The 18,964-nt window shown below is 35.9% G+C and overlaps 1 protein-coding gene across 6 annotated transcripts in view; it reads right to left on the reverse strand.

Moving 5' to 3' along the window:
* The window catches only part of pdgfc (platelet derived growth factor c), a 290,898-nt gene that overhangs the window by 249,911 nt on the left and 22,023 nt on the right, over positions 1 to 18,964 (reverse strand). The window lies entirely within an intron of this gene.

Consider the following 18,964-nt stretch of genomic DNA (forward strand, 5'->3'; position numbering starts at 1 on the left):
ATCTTGTGGAAGTATCCATCAGAAGATGGGTACACTGTGGTCATAAAGGGATGGACATGGTCAGCAACAATATTCAGGTAGGCTGTAGCATTGACATGATGCTCAATTGGTACTAACTGGCCCAAAGTGTGCCAAGAAAATATCCCCCACACCATTAAACCACCACCATAAGCCTGAATCATTGATAGAAGGCAGGATGGATCCATGCTTTCATGTTGTTGACACCAAATTCTGACCCAACCATGCGAATGTCACAGCATAAATCGAGACTCATCAGACCAATCAACGTTATTTTCAGTCTTCTATCATATACTTTTGGTGAGCCTTGGTGAATTGTAGCCTCAGTTTCCTGTTCTTGGCTGACAGGAGTGGCACCTGGTGTGATCTTCTGCTGCTGTAAGCCTATTTGCCTCAAGAATCGATGTGTTGTGCCTTCAGAGATGCTCCTCTGCATAGCTCGGTTGTAATGATTGATTATTTGAGTTACTGTTGCCTTTCTATCAGCTGGAACCTGTCTGGCCATTTTCCTCTGACCTTTGACAACAACAAGGCATTTGCGCCTACAGAACTCCCTTTCACTGGATATTTTCTCTTTTTCAGAGCATTCTCCGTAAACCCTAGAGATGGTTTTGACAAAAATCCCACAAGATCAGCAGTTTCTCAATTACTCAGACCAGCCCGTCTAGCACCAATAACCATGGCACGTTCAAAGTCACTTAAATCATCTTTCTTCCCCATTCGGGTGCTCTGTTTAAACTGCAGCAGATCATCTTGACCATGTCTACATGCCTAAATGCATTAAGTTGCTGCCATGTTGTTGGCTGATTAGAAATTTACATTAACAAGCAGTTAGACAGTGTACCTAATAAAGTGGCCGGTGAGTGTATATGATAATAATCTTGATCCTTCTTTTTAAAGCGTTTCCAGATATCACTGACACATGAGTTCCATACTTCCAAACAGATACAGTAATTCATAAAGTCCATTTATTCCTTGTTGCGTTGGGATGGATTTGAATGTGTCTGCTTGCCGAAGGGAAGTGAGAGGAATTGTGAGGTGTTTCGGTCATAAATAATCATGCTGTGACGTCTCTGCATTGGTGTTAATGAATGTCACACATTCAGAGATGACAGATACCCTCCCCCCTGCTCTTCCTACATAATCCCCCTTCCGTCTTTGCAGCCCATATGGTGTCCAACACTTCTGGAGACTTCCATTTAACATTTCATCTAACATTTAGTTTGAAGATATTAAAAGCTCCTTAGGCATCTGAACACGAGTATTTGTTTATTTCTGAGGGGCATGTTAGAAATCAAATCCTTCTTTTATCGAATTCCACATTTCATGATCTGAACGTTTGCGTTTTGGGACACTTCAATTATGCTCCATGCATTTCAAAAGCCCTTTGATGGAAAACCAAATACCAAATATCTGGCTTGGGGCTCAAAGCTTCGGCAAAAAGACCGTCTGTCCTGTTTCAGCAACTTTACACCTAGTTTCCAAAGTAGCCAGCTCATTTGACCAATAATAAAACAAATACGTTTGCTGCTTGTTCAAAAAACGTATTTAAAATTGTAATCGATCAACCTTAATTTGTAAACATGATTAAGTTAACTTAAAATGTAGTAAAGTATTCTAACACAAATCTATTATTTTGAGCTTTTTTGGTATCTATTAGCTTGACGCCAAAATGTCTGATTTTCAGTCATGTGATCACAATGTTCATTTATTTGTTCATTTTCCTTCAGCTTAGTACCTTTATTCATCAGGGGGTCAGCACAGCTAAATGAACCGCCAACTTATCCAGCATATGTTTTACACAGTGGATGGATGCCCTTCAAGCTGCAAGCCAGTACTCGGAAACACCAAACACACTCTCACATTCACAAGCATACACTATGGCCAATTTAGTTTACCCAATTCACCTATACCACATGTCTTGGGACTGTCGGGGAAACCAAAGCAACCAGAGGAAACCCACACGAACACTGAGAGAACATGCAAACTCCACACAGAAATGTCAACTGGCCAAGCCAGGACTCGAACCAGCACCCTTCTTGTTGTAAGGCGACAGTGCTAACCACTGAGCCACCGTGCCACCCTGTGATCACAACATGATAGCCCCAATGTGTAATGCTGCAATGCCTTCACACATCCTATCGAAATTTCAATAAATATTTCCCCACAGCTATTAAAAACATGTCATGATTGGCCTCTTAAGTCATACTTAAACGCGGGTGCTTAAATTGCCAAGTTGAGCCTCATAAACATTAAACAGTAGCGAGGCAGACTGATTTCTGCAGTGCCTCATGTGTTTTACTACAACAGCTGAACTGTATTGGCTTGTTAAATGATTGTGCATCTAAATTGTATATACTGTATGTGTGCATACACTTGATTATTTGATGCATCTTGTATATTTTACACAAAGTATGTATTTGACCAAAATTCATAAACATCACAGTCGAAGCAATCACTAAAGTGCATGTATTGTTTTAAAACAAAGCACTCAATGCTACAAACTCATTAACTTGAGAAATTTGAGACTTGAGAAACAGGACAATAGCATATTAAGGCAGCAAAGATCTCATCACAGAAGAAATGAAATTCTTAAACAATTAGTTACAAAAATGTATATATTACATATTTACAAAGTATATTTCTTATTTCCTGAAATGTTAAGACTAAAAGCAGATGCCAACATTTGAAATACTGTTAAATGAAAATAGCGAGTATAAGCAAGTATTTAAAAAAAAACTTAAAAATATCTCAGTCAATGTTTTCAAACTATGTATAATATCTGATTTGCCAAAGTCACACATGTGGCAACTTCACATCTCATCCATAATGAAGCTTTTTCCTCATAAATGCAAAACTAAAATAAAATAAAATCAATTGTTTTTGTTCTAGAACTCTTAAGCTTTGATAAGCTTACGTAACTGATAAGTTTTATTTCTTTTGGGTTGTGTCTTTATGGTTTAATTCACATAATTTCCACAAAGTTCGTTGTATACAGTAAACTCACTAACTTTTTTGGTCTCATCCATAATGCATGTTTATTCCCCTCAATTAAACAGTAAAATGTTTACTGATTGATATTTTTCTTATCCCTCAACTCTGTGGTTAGTTGTAAAATTGCTCAACTACAATTTAAGGAACATTTGCATAAAACTGACAAAAGACTGAGACCGAATGCCTTGTTCGAACCCAAGTTCGATTGTCCCCCCTCAAAATGTAGACATAAGCACATCACGTCGTTCTGCTTTTACTGAATCTTTTGCTTTTGTTACCAAAACCAAAACACAGAGAGCCAGTTGCATCTATCTGCCACAAAGAAAAAATATATATTAAAATGTTCAGAACATTTTGTGATGTCTGCAGAAGTCATTTTTGCTGGAGACAATCAGACATAATCATTGTTTACACTGGGTCAGTCCCACTTGTTGCCAAGAAAGGTGATACAAAGACATACAGACACGAATGAACGTTATGAAAATGATAGATTGTTGTACAGTTGGCGGTTCACTTCCATTATTTGGTACAATTGCATTCATATCAGAAGTGAACCATTCCAGAGTTTGCACATGCCGTAAACCAGACCACCTCTTTCATACGAGGGTGCGCACCCGAGTTCAGAAGACATCATTCACACTAGCTTTTACTATGTTACATTAAAAAAAAAAATTTTAACAAACAATAAAATTTATTATTTATTTATTTATTTATTTATTAAATAAAATTAACATTTAAGAAGGGAAAGAGAGCACATATTATTAGGGATTGAAATTCACATTGGTTGGCTTTATTGGTCTACATACATTGGTCCTGTTTAGACTTTCTTTTTTTTATAAGTTGTACCTGAAAATGTACAGATTCTCAGTAGTAAAATAAGAATAAGTATATACGCAAGTATACATATGTGTAAGTAACTGTAAGGTTAAGGTTTATTCCTTCCTTATATTTATATAGCGCTTTTCTGGACACTCAAAGCGCTTTACACAATGGGGGGATCTCCTCATCCACCACCAGTGTGCAGCATCCACCTGGATGATGCGACAGCAGCCATTTTGCGCCAGACCGCACACCACACACTAGCTGATTGGTGGAGAGGAGACAGTGATGAAGCCAATTGAATATGGGGATGGTTAGGAGCCCATGATGGACAGAGGCCAGTGGGCAGATTTGGCCAGGATGCCGGGGTTAAACCCCTACTCTTTTCAAAGGATTATTATTATTTAGATTATTAAAATAAGAATTCATAATTTGAAAGATTAGAATCTGTTGGTGAGCATATATAAATAAAGCATTGGTATATATAGAGCAGACTATAATTTGTAAGTAAACTAACCACTATAGTCAGCAGAAGTTCATATAATAATCAAAATAAAGTGCAACTCAAATTATACAGTTGAAGTCAGAATTATTAGCCCCCCCTGTGATTTTTTTTTTTTTTTTTTTACATATTTTGCAAATGATGTTTAACAGAGCAAGAAAATTTTCACAGTATGTCTGATAATATTTTTTTCTTCTGGAGAAAGTCTTATTTGTTTTAATTTGGCAAGAATAGAAGCAGTTTTTTTTAAACCATTTTAAGAACAAAATTATTAGCCCCTTTAAGCTATTTTTTAGGATAGTATACAGAACAAACCATCATTATACAATAACTTGCCTAATTACCCTAACCTGCCTAGTTAACCTAATTAACCTTAAATTATTTAAAGTAAGCCTTTAAATGTTACTTTAAGCTGTATAGAAGTGTCTTGAAAAATATCTAGTAAAATATTATTTATTATCATCATGGCAAAGATAAACTAAATCAGTAATTAGAAATGACTGAACTATTATGTTTAAAAATGTGTTGATAAAATCTCTCTGTTAAACAGAAATTGTGGAAAACAATAGACAAGGGGGCTAATAATTATGACTTCAACTGTACATGCATTTAAATATATATATTTTAATAATTAATCAATGGTAAGACTTCAGACAGCGCATCCTCAAAAACGTCCTTTAGAGATGCATTTCAAAGAATAAAGCAGAGTCATCTGATACACAAACACAAAGCGGGGAACCACCAGCCTTTGGGTTATCTACAGCAATTCTATGTCATTAGGTCAATGATAAGGAGGTTGGTGGGCTAAACTCAAAAACTCACCACTGCTTTCTAAGATGACTATCTGCACTTCCGTCTCTCCCTTCGGCAACTCAATCAAAGCCATCATTGATAAACTCAAGCAAAGCACAGCTAGATGACAGGAGGAAGAACAACAGGACTGCCCTGTATATGCCGGCGCAGACATCGATAGCTCAAACAGCCTCACCTTTCATCTCACTGCTCTCATTATGAAGCCCCAAAGCTATTACCCCGTGTCTGCAGAGGAACCAGAGAGTGGGCTGAAAGAACACGATTACAATTTTACAAAAACGCACGCATTATTACATATGTGAATCAAAATTGGGGCAAGAACATTTCCAGCAGTAATCCTAATAATCCCAAATTCAAAAAATGTAATTGTGCTTTAAGTAATACAGCAAATTGGTGCATAATTTAAATACAAGCTTTGTCATAGGACATGCAAATATTTCTGTATGTACATATTTATATGGATGAACTTGCATCAAAAAGCAGAATGATTAAATATGAGCTCATATTTCGATTAGCCATTAAAGTATGGTGATGTACAATGACCTTAAAATCTCTCCATCTAAAACTATATCCTTTGCGTTTTGATTGACAGCTCATTGGATTTAATTTGAATCCACAATTTTGCCCTTCAATGAATTTTGCATATGCCACCCAGTCGAGGGAGAAAAACGTCTTTCAAATTAGGGTCAGTGGCCAAAGTCTTATTACAAAATCATTTGTATTCATCAACTACAATATTTCCATTTCTCCAGCCCAGAGATGCGATTAATCAGGACAAACTCTGTTCTACTTTTTCAGCCCATTTCAGATCAAAGCATTCAAGGACAAAAAACCTGGAAGGATAGTTTAACTTAACATATTTCAGGATCACAGCCAGATTATAGGTGCTTCCTAATAGTGTGGAACAGCACTCGCCCACTTATTTCGGAGTCAGAATTACAAATTGAGAGGGCATTTTACTGAACATTTTCTACTGGGAACTTGTGATTTACAACTTCTGAGTACAAATGAAATGCAGTATTAGACTCTTGAAAGATTTTGTATGCAGCAGGAAGTAAATGTGCATAAAAAGGGGGGTAATTGCCTCGTCTAGGTAACTGAAAGGAAGAAAAGCTTGAATGAAATCTGCACAGAAATCTCCACTGTTTTCTAATGATGATAACTATCACAAAAGTTATATCTAAATTTCAGTCTCAATCTCTTTAGTTAAGTTTATAAGATTTTTGTTTGAGAGTGAAAGTTGTACACAAAACTTTAATTGTTCATTGAATTTAACATTTTATTGTCAGATCTTGACAAACACATCAAACATATAAATTATAAACATTTTACAAATTTGAGGTATGATTTAAATAATTAATGATTTATACCATTTGTATTGTGTAAACTTAAATTAATTTTCCTTAAAGTATCTTAGCAAAAAAATTACAAACATTTCTTATTTCCAACATGCTCTAATGGGTGATATCAAATCATAAAATCATAACTCGTTACTACTTCTGTCATTTTCTCATATCAACAAAAAATATGCCACTCACCATGTCACCCTGCAGGCCAAGACTGGTTACTCACTGAAGCTAAGCAGGGCTGAGCCTGGTTGGTTGACAATGAGTGGTTATTTGAGTTGCTGTTGTCTTTCTATCAGCTTGAACCATGTTGCTATATTCCTCTGACTTCTGGCATCAACAAGGCATTTGCGCTCACAGAACAGCCGCTCACTTTTCTCTTTTTGGAGCATTCTCTGAAAACCCTAGAGATGGTTGTGCCTGAAAATCCCAGAAGATCAGCAGTTTCTGAAATACTCAGACCAGCTGAGTTAAACTATAATGGAGTAAAAGTTTATCATTTGCATGTTTTTAAGTCCTTGAGTACTTTTTTGAGATTTTAACAGATTTGTGTGTGTTGAGCATCGGTTAAGACGATGTTAGTACCTGTCAGCTTTAATTGTGGGGAAAAACTGGATAATTTTGAGCTTTTGTCTGCTAATTTCAGTTTCCGGGTTTAAAATGATTTTTAGGGCGGGATCAAAATCTGCGACGTGGCGCAAAACTGCAAGTGCAAAGATGACGCTTCGGTTTCTCATTATTATTCATAGCTGAGTTTTCTTATCCTATAAGAAGAGCCGGCCTTTTAATTATTCATGACTGCACACGCTTTCCGATAGCAAGGCAGACTTGCCAGTGCCAAGTTGTGAGATCCTACCTTGATGACTGGGTGAAACCGCATCAATAAACCCACGGCACACTTTTTTCAGGTAGTGTATAGCAGAAATACAAAATATCGAAATGTCAGATTGTTTTTATACCACGCAGCCCTAATTATTACTATTATTATTATTATTATTATTATAAATTCCCATGTAATCAAGTCTATTTATGTGAGGAATAAGTGATAAAGTGATGTTGAATTATTATAGTAATAAATGAAATAACTGAAATCCAGCGTAGTGAAATGGACTTAAAAAAAGCCCTCGATCTGTCTTGGACTACTTCAGCCGTGCACTTCTCTGAAAACAACTGCACATCTGAGAATGTTCATCAGCCAATCAGAGCCAAGCATAGCATCCCTTTCATACAGCTGTAGACCTCTATTTGGTCTGTATGAAAAGAATTGATAATATCCAAGATATGGGAGCGATAAAAATCTCCAGCTTCACTCCATAAACCTTGATAAGCTGTTGTGCTGTGTGTCCCTGACCCATAATTTGTTTGGGAGACAGGAGAACACTGTCTCAAAGTCCACTTTTGACATGTCATATGAAGTCTTCTATCTGTAGAGCCAACATAAGACACACTGCCTGAAACTGATCTTCATTTTTTTCTTCTCAAGGCTATCTCCAGAAAACAAGAAAATAAATTCAGATATATTTGTCTGTTGCAGTAATGGGTTGGGATTCAGCACAGAAAGGAAAAAATAGAACCTGTTATCCCCTGGCTGAGTTGTCATGGAAACAGCATTGGCTGTGCTCTTTCCTGTGTGAGGAATAGGATGCCGTTTAGCATGTGGGATCTGAAGATGCTTTTGTAATTGATTCATGTCTTTGTCACCTTTTCAAGTCATGAACACATGTCTACAACAACTGATTGCTGTAATCTTTGCACCCCAAAACCATGGGGACATCGCAGGAGTTCAGTCATGGAACATACTAATTTGTGCCCAAGTTCAACTAGTGTTTGCCGCCTCACACTGCATGAGTTTCTATGGCAACCACTTCCATGCAGTGATTATTCAGCTCATCCAATAGAGATTCTCTACTGTGCAAGGCTATTAATGTGCTTTATGTAACCGAGTGTGTTGTGATAGAAACCACCGCTATTCTTTTGAACAGAATACAGAGAGTTGAAATAAAACAAACTAACGTGGTACTGTCAAAATTTACAAAAAAGGCACTTTGCTATTTTGATTTCATTGCTCTCGGATGCTTGACTTTGTATAAATTTAGATTTAAGTTTTTTTTTAAATGGAGCCTCTTGATTCTAAGTAGACAACCATACAATGTCATTTAATAAAGGGTCTGAAAAAAGTAAATTCCTGCAGTCTATTTCAAAATATTGAATTTTTATTGATTTGAATGAATGAATAATTCAGCAGCTCAATCACTTATAAAAAAAAAACTCGGTTGCGTGGGTTAATTTTAACCCATATTTAACTCTACAATTAGATGTGTCCATATTTTAAACAAATTTAGGTTAACATACAACAACCCAGCATCTTTTGAAAGTGTCCAGAGAGTCATTCATTCATTCATTTTCCTTCAGCTTAGTCCCTTTATTTATAAGGGGTCACCACAGTGGAATGAACCGCTAACTTATCCAGCATATGTTTTACACAGCGGATGCTGGGAAACACCCATACACTCTCACGTTCACTCATATACACTACGGTCAATTTAGTTTATTCAATTTACCTACAGCAGATGTCTTTGGACTGTTGGGAAAACTGGAGCACTCGGAGGTAACCCACATGAACATGGAGAGAACATGCAAACTCCACACAGAAGTGCCGACTGATTCAGCCAGGACAGCCAGCAACTTTCTTGATGTGAGGCAACAGTGCCAACCACTGAGCAACTGTGCCACCTCCTCCTGTGATTCAGTGCTACTAAAAAAAACAGAAACTATGATGGGGTGGACCCTCCTGTAAGCACAGTAGGAATGGGCCGGTATAAGATTGTGATGGTATGATAACCTTTGATAAAAAAATATCACAGTATCACAATATTGTGATTACAGATCTAAAATATGCTATTTGTACATGTCTGGGTAAAAAACAACAACATTTTGCCCATTGAATTCAATATATTTTATTTAGAAATATAAAGAAACATTTAAAATATTTTGGAAGAGTAGTTTTTGATGTGGAGTGTCATTTTTCAGCTGGAGATACTGTTGCCCTAAAAAACTAAATAAAATAGTAGTAAAAAAAAAAAAAGTACATATACACTGTAGGAACGGTATAACAGAAGGTTTTGGTGGTTTTAAAACCTTGACTTTTCTTAACTGCAGTAAACGGTTATCATGCCATCCCTAAAGCACAGCAAAGACAATTTTTAAAAAAATTATATATGAAGTACACATAGAAAAATACTGTTCCATACTCATCTCACATACGCCCCATAGCACATGTAACTGTAATAAGTTGGCCTTGTGTTTTGGTTAAGCTTTACAATAAAGTTTCTACGGTGGCCGAAAGAATTTAACGTGCTGCTGTTTACAAAAGTGCAATTACAAAAAAATGGCAGCAAATTAAGAAAAGATTTTCATCCGTCTGACAGCACACATGCTGCAAATCCTCACAACGCATACTCATAAAAAAACATGATGCATTTTCGAACAACTAACACAAATTAATAAAATGCGCTGCATTCTCTGCGCAAACAATTTATGAAAAAATGCACCGCATTCTCAAAACACTTGAAAAAACAACCAAACACAATGAAAATGTTTCAAGTGGATCTTTGAAAGGTGAGTTTTTTCTTTGTTTATTTTAACATCCTGATTCCCCTGCCTTTTGTTTTGTTTTTTTAGCCTAAATAACCATAATCTAAATAGCTGGGTCCATCATGTTTTGGCCATTATTTCAAGGGGACCCAAAACTTTTGGGTCCCCATGAAATACTTTTGTTGCATTCTGTGCTATTTGAAAGTGTTGTGAGAACATGCAGTGCATTTGTATAAATTGTTTGTGTTGTGTGAAAATGAAGTGCATTTTTTAAAAAATGTGTTTGCGTTGTGAGGATTTGCAGCATGTTTGCTGCCAAACAGATGAAGATCTTTTCTCAATTTCCTGCTGTGTTTTCTTAAATTGCAGCACGTTAAGCTCTCTCAGCCACCGTAGGTTTCATTTTTTAATATACAGTTGAAGTCAGAATTATTAGCCCAGTATTATTTTTCCCTCCAATTTCTGTTTAATGGAGAGCATATTTTTTCAACACATTTCTAAACATAATAGTTTTAATACAGTAACTCATCTCTAATAACTGGTTTATTTTATTTTTGCCATGATGACAGTAAATATTATTTTACAAGAAATTTTACAAGACACTTCTATACAGCTTAAAGTGACATTTAAAGGCTTAACTAGGTTAATTAGGTTCACTAGGCAGGTTAGGGTAATTAGGCAAGTTCTTGTGTAATGATGGTTTTGTTCGGTAGACTATCGGAAAAAATATAGCATAAAAGGGCTAATAACTTTGACCATAAAATGGGTTTAAAAAAAATTAAGAACTGCTTTTATTTTAGCCAAAATAAAACAAATAAGACTTTCTCCAGAAGAAAAAAATGTTGTCCGACATACTGTGAATCCTTGTTCTGTCAAACATCATTTGGGAAATATTTAAAAAAGAAAAAAAAATCAAATGGGGCTAATAATTCAGACTTTAACTGTATTTACAAACATTAACTACTGTAATCATGAACAGAGCTTGTACAGCATTTATTAATCATAGTTCAACATTTACTACTGCAACATCCAAATACATGCTTGTTAACATTAGTTGATGAACCTTGAGTTAACATGAACTAACAATAATCAACTGTATTTTCATCACTAACATGAACAAATACTGTAATAGATGTGTTCATTGTTTGTTTTGTGTACATTATCTAACATTAATACAACCTTACTGTAAAGTGTTACCCACATTAATTACTTCCATCTCTTTTTATAACTCAGAAAAAATGAAACTTTTTGATTGAAAAGCAATTTCATAACTATGCATGTCAGTGGTAGATTTAATGTTCGCTGAGATCATACTTGAATAGACATAGTGAAATCTTCGTCATTTAAGAATGAGATTGTAGGGGCGTTGGATTTGAGATCATAAATTCCTAATCAATTGTTCAGCTCTTTTTTTCCAGCTAAAATGGAAATTGAATGTGCATGCAGCACTGTGAAAATCTGTCAATGTCAACATGATTGAGTTACTGGCACGATGTACAAAATGGTCAGTCTCTTCTGAATCAGCAGAAGGGAGTGGGTGATCTCCAGTGCTTTAATGTCCCACATTATTCACGCTCACTTACACCCCCTCACAGCCAGAGCAGTAAAGTTAAATGGTGTGTCTCTCTGAGAAGGAAGATATGTGACTCCTCTATGACTGAAGCAATGGCTGAGCCTATGAGTCACTGCTCCTTAGCATTACACAAATAAATAAATAAATGAAATCTATAAATGAAAGCATCGGCGTGATTCAATAATTTTCCTCATGGGTCTGCTCAAGTGTTTATCTAGACTGGTATTACAGGCTACAGGAAGATCATAAAAAGCAAGCATGCAGAGATTAGTTTTTTGCTTGTGTAATCTCGTGTTTGTTGTAATCAACTGACTAATCCGGTTTAATTCTGATCCTGAGAATACTTGAGGCCAAGGGCAAAGTGAGGTGTGAGGGTTGATATATGAGACATGGCAGGACCTAAGGCCTCTGTTCCATACATCTGTTCATAGCTCATTTCTGCATCTGGTGTCTCTTTCACTCTGTCCATCTGGGTAAATAAACAGGGATTGCCTTTAGTCAGAATTCAAAGATATGACTTTCAAAGTCTCACTGACTGCGGAATACACATTCAATTAAATTAAAATGCTTAGGCAAAGATAAATAATGCCATTCAAACACGTCTTTTAGTTTTTGAAGCTTTGACTGATCTACTGCACACTCTCAAAGGCTGTATTATCATATAATTTAACTGTAATACAGCTACAGTTAAAATATAATTGCTCTCCTTTTTTCACTTTTCAACATTTGTCAGTTTTTTATGATAAATTAAACAGTTCAAAAAATTGTATTTTCAACTAGTATCATTTTTTAAGTATTTATTATCACGGGTTTTAATTAAAATTTCTTGAAATTATATTATTTGTTACCAAAAAAATGTAACTAAACTCGTCTCTTACTTCATTTGTTCCCAAAATGAGGTTTGCGGGACAATGATAGGGTGTCGCTTCTTGATTTCCAAAAATCGAATAAATTTGATTAAACTATTAGAATGACCAGGGCGAAGCAGTGGCGCAGTAGGTAGTGCTGTCGCCTCACAGCAAGAAGGTCGCTTGGTCGCTTGTTCGAGCCTCAGCTCAGTTGGCATTTCTGTGTAGAGTTTGCATGTTCTCCCTGCGTTCGCATGGGTTTCCTCCGGGTGCTCCGGTTTCCCCCACAGTCCAAAGACTTGCAGTACAGGTAAATTGGGTAGGCTAAATTGTCCGTAGTGTATAAGTGTGTGTGTGAATGTGTGTGTGGATGTTTCCCAGAGATGGGTTGCAGGTGGAAGGGTATCTGCGTAAAAATTTGCTGAATAAGTTGGCAATTCATTCTGCTGTGGCGACCCTGGATTTATAAAGGGACTAAGCCTATATATATATATATATATTTATATATGTTTATTTTTCAAGTAGTTTATTTTAAGTTTATTTTTTAGTATTAATTACAGTTACATCGTGTCATGATCTCATCATGAGCTGAGGGTACAATTTTGTTCCTAGGAGCACAAAATATATAATATATATTGTACCTTTATAGGTCACAAATTGGTCCTTTAGGGTACAATTTTGTACCCAAATAGATTATAAAAGGTACATAATTGTATCTTTCAAACCTAAATCTGAATGTTTGTAACTTTATAGCCCATTTGGGTACAAAATTGTACCCTAAAGGACCAATTTGGGATCTTTAAAGTTACAATTATATATTTTGTTCCCGAACAATATTGTACCACAGCCATGTCACCCTGCAGCCCAAGACCGGTTACTCACTGAAGCTAAGCAGGGCTGAGCCTGGTCAATACCTGGATGGGAGACCACTAGGGAACACTAGGTTGCTGTTGGAAGTGGTGTTAGTGAGGCCAGCAGGGGGCGCTCAACCTGTGGTCTGTGTGAGTCCTAATGCACCAGTAAAAGTGAAGGGGACACTAAACTGTCAGTGGGCGCCCTCTTTCGGATGAGACGTTAAACCGAGGTCCTGACTCTCTGTGGTCATTAAAAATCCCAAGGCACTTCTCGTGAAAGAGCAGGGGTGTAACCCCGGTGTCCTGGCCAAAGTCCCTCTATCGGCCCTTACGATCATGGCCTCCCAATCATCCCCTCTCCACCGAATTGGCTCTATCACTGTCCCTCCACTCCACCAATAGCTGGTGTGTGGTGAGCGCACTGGCGCCGTTGTCCTGTGGCAGCCGTCGCATCATCAAAGTGGATGCTGCACACTGGTGGTGGTGTGGAGAGACCCCCCCTCATGATTGTGAAGCGCTTTGGGTGTATTGCCATACACAATAAATGCGCTATATAAATACACATTACATTACATTACATTACCATCACTGTACCCTTTTTTCTGACAGTGTATGGTTAATAATAAATTAAACAAATTATTAGATGACCATACACGTTATAGCCTATGAATGTTAGACTCTTTCACTTTTTTGTGTTGTCAACATGTTTGTGTCTATATAGGCCTATTGTTGTGTGTGCAACATTTGTGGGCATTGCCATTGCATTGGCATTGTTATTTTGGCGGTCGCGGGCTGAAAAGTTTGGGAACCCCTGGTTTACTCCGCCTTGTGTAATTTTAAACCTTTATGAGTTTCTTTCTTCAACTGAACATAAAAAAATATTTTGAAGAATGCTTGTTAATTGGACCCATTAAAGAAAGAAACTTGGTTTACAACAAGTGAAGGATGACAGAATTTTTATTTTTGGGTGAACTATCCCTTTAAAGGTGCAAATGTGGAGTGCTTGGCTACAATCTACTGACAAAAAAAAACAAAAGAAAAAAAAAAAAACGCTCCACTAAAGGTACATTTAAAGGCATTAAGTGGCAAGCACATGTCTTAAAAAACACAGCTAGATTTAGCCGGCACAAAAAAACAATATCTCATCTGTCACAGTCACATGAATACCACAAATAAAGCTCTAACTATGAAATATGACACAGGGATGTAATTCAACCAACATGAAAATTGTCATAATTTACTCACTCTTCACTCGTTCAAAACCCACTTGAGTTATTTTATTCTGATGAAGATGAACACAAAAGCAGATATTTTGAAAAAAGCTGATATGCCTGTTGACTTCCATGTTAATTTTTAATTCTATAGAAGTTGATGGACCCTATTATCCAGCATTCTTTAAAATATTTTCTTTTGTGTTCATAAGAATAAAGAAACTCATTAAGGTTTACAACAACATGAGAGTAAATGATCAGGTAATTTTGCTTTCTGGGTAAACTATCGCTTTAAGTGATGCCTCTGAATTATACACACTGAAGCAGCAGAGTTCACTGCTGAATGAGATCAGCACTTCTGAAAACGCTGATGATAACTCGCTGCTATTGCATGTTTCCTTACCAATTCCAAGTGAGATTAAACTGAAATGACTTCCAACTGAATGGAACTGAGCCTGGTGAACCGACAAGAGTATTATACCTGCAGGTGGGAATCCTCCTTCAATTTCTGCTCAGAGCTTTTCCATGATCCTTATCCCCCTGGGTTTCCCCATAACAGATGCAGTGGGAGACCATGGAAATGCTCTAGGAAGATGGGTTTTACGTGTCCTCTGAGGCATATCCAGATTAATGCTCTGCTCTCTAATGGAAAAGTCTGATTTGTCCTTCTGGATGTCCCAGGTGTTCAAATGATCACAGATTATCTGCATTTATTGCCAATTGATAGTATACAGTTGGAGGCAAATTGATTAGTAATCCCATGAAATTGGAAAGTGTTGTTTAAAAGAGCAAGGAGATTTTCACAGTATTTCCTATATATATATATATATATATATATATATATATATATATATATATATATATATATATATATATATATATATATATATATATATATATATATATATATATATATATATTTTTTTTTTTTTTTTCCCTTTTTCTGGGAAAAGTCTTGTTCCTATTAGCAGACCCCAAAGATATTGGGATGAAACTGACTGATGTTGTGGTGGTAATTCCCAGAAATTAGCGAAAAATTTAAGTACAATAATTTTATAATAATAATTGTAATTTAATTTACAATAATAAACACACACACACACACACACACACACACACACATATATACATATTTATATATATATATATATACATATATTTATATATATATATATATATATATATATATATATATATATATATATATATACATATACATATATACATATATACATATATACATATTTATATATATATATATATATATATATACATATATACATATTTATATATATATATATATATATATATATATATACATATATACATATATACATATATATATATATATATATATATATATATATATATATATATATATATATATATACATATATACATATATATATATATATATATATATATATATATATATATATATATATATATATATATATATATATATATATATATATATATAAAATCACATACTCCACATCTTGGATCAATTGTTAATCAAATTAAATTGATCAAAAATCACTGTTTACATGGTAGACTCTTAATCAGAGTATTGTCTTAATTGTAGTAAAATTTAATTAATGGTGTCCATGTAAAACATACTCAGTGAATCATTCATTAAAATGATTCATTAAAAATAGCTGCTTCATTTACAAAGTAATCATGTTTTTGCTGTGAACTGCACTGGCAAGTTGCTCTTTAAAGGGCGCCTACTCATTTTTTATCATTTAGGAGAAGTATTTTTTTGTGTCTCCATAATGTGTCAGTAAAGTTCTAGCTCAAAACACCCATCAGATTATTTGTTATACCTTTTAGAATGTTAGGATTTTCTGCTTTAAACACTGTTTTCTTTAATATGTTTATTGATTTTTTCCCTTCAACTATGCATACAACAACAATGCAACCTACGCAACACATATCTATACCCTTCTTATACATGTATATACACATGCACACACATTCAAATAACATAGGTAAAAAAAAAAATTCTTATAATATTTATAATAATTAAACTATATATATATATATATATATATATATATATATATATATATATATATATATATATATATGAGACAAAAACAATAATACAATAAAAAAAGATTTTACAAACACACAATAATATTCATATATGGTTACCAAAGATAGTCAAAGTCCTTCTGCTTGCCTTTGATGATAAGTTTGTCTCTTGAGTCCAATACAGTTCAATATTTCTTTTTTCCACATTTCTATGGATGGAACTCTTTAAACACTATGTAGTTGTTTTTGTGACGTGTGCCTTTATTGCTGGTTCTCCCCGCCCACCGTTTCCAGGTGCCTGTCAGAGTGTACCTCCTTCTCCGCCTTAGCTGCCTCAGATAAACAGACAGACATGAAGGAAGCAGATCACACATAACGTTTGTGAGAAATACTACAGTAAGAATTTTACCAATGAGCATTTGATGTATTTGTTGTGGAGTTAATTAAAGCCTCTCTGCAATGATGAGTCACACACAATGTCATTACAAATTTTACGCGCGCACACACAGACACAGATACACACACACACACACATACACACACACACACACACACACACACACACACACACACACACACACACACACACACACACACACAGCGCGCGTTTAACTTTGCACTGTTTCTGCACAGCAAATGTGACAAGATACAAGTTAATATCCACTGTTGTATGGATATGTTATGTTAGTGTACAAAATAAGCCTGTTTTAATGTACACAAACCGAGATTGGACCGTCTTCTTTTATAATTGTACTGACATGTGTCTGTGGTGATGAAGTGAAGATGGTAAAACACGTTTTAAACTTGTTAAACTCATTCTTGATCACATCTGATGATGATTGATGGTCACAGCGAGATCTTTTTATCCCGGTTGTCATGTCATTATGCGTCTGTCAATCAATTCGGTGGGCGGGGAAACCGCACTCCTATGTCAAGTTGCGGTGGGCCTCAAAGCGAGAGGGATTTGGATTTTATTTTAATGTCAGGGAATTAAAAAAAAAAAAAAACTTTAAATCACCCCAATATGACTGTGGACACACTATACCTACTGTACGTACAGTTCTGTCCAAAAGATGATCTTCACCAGGAGCCTTTTAAGTAGAATTCTACAATCTTGCAAATAAAATATTATTAACTGTAATTATGAACAAAAAACTTTAGTTAGTAAGAATTAGTTCTTAAAACTATTAGATTTTATAAAGGGTCTCTGTTAAACAGTGATTGGAAAATATTTGAAAAAGTATATGACAGAAGGGCTAATTATTTTGCCTTCAACTGTATATAGGTTTGGCAAATCTTCAATGTTTTTTGTCTACGCTGGTGCCCAAGCTCAATTATTATGACACAATATTCTATGTAAAGCATCAAGGACAAAATCAAAAGTAGGAAAAGCAGTTTTCTGACAGCCTCTCTAGGATGCCACTGAAAAGCGTCCCAGGGTAACACTTGACATATGGTGGACATGGTGAGAGAACTTGCTGCCAAAGAAGAACAGAAGGGCAGTCCCCTGGCAGGGAATTAGGCACAGTACCCAGACCGAGAGAGTGAGATTACTGGGTCTGAGGGTTTTCGTACAGCTTGGCATTGCTAGCAGCTTGGCATTTACTCTGGTCAATGTGAAGGAAGATTTCATCAGCGTTACCGAATAAGCCCATATCATGGGGAAGATCAACGGCAGCACTTTATGCAATTTATGCTTCAGCTGTCCCACCCCCGGACAACCATTACAAAAACTGTATAGACATGGGATGCCTTGTGTTATTTTTTCCAAATTGGCAGCTTTGCAAAATGATTTGTGAATGGCTCGTGGAGACCAGCCATCATTCAAATATCATGCAATTCCTTTACATGCGAACTTCAGATGAGGACGTTCGGAGGTCAGTGCTGTGCGTCATGTGAGCAGCTGCAGGGGTGGACGCATGTGAATGTGTTATGAGGGGGAGGGCAAACAGTCCGCCGACTTCAATGCAGACCCACTCATGCCACCACATGTGGCGCCTTTCGCAGTGGGCTTCTCGTTTGTTGACGGGCACATTATTAATCCTGATGTCGAATTGATAGCTACCGCTGAGCCTGTTAGCAACATCCATGTGTGTGTTGGTTGCAAAGCTTCCTAGTGAGCGGAAATAAAAAGGCACAATGTCCCCTAGGGCCCAAAACAGAGCCGAATGTAATAATAATGAAGTGCCAAAAACTTGCTTTTTGTGCAGCCTTTTGTTTGGCAAAAACAAAGCAGGCCATCAAAGCTATGGTTACCATTTTGCTGGAGTCACAGTGCATCTTCAGTGTCACAGTGAGGGACGGAGAGACGTGTCTTTGTGGCTTGTGTAATTTGCATCAATTTGCATTTGTTTT

Source organism: Danio rerio, chromosome 14 (assembly GCF_052040795.2).
Source record: "Danio rerio strain M-AB ecotype USA chromosome 14, GRCz13ab, whole genome shotgun sequence".
In the NCBI taxonomy this organism is placed as follows: Eukaryota; Metazoa; Chordata; class Actinopteri; order Cypriniformes; family Danionidae; genus Danio; species Danio rerio.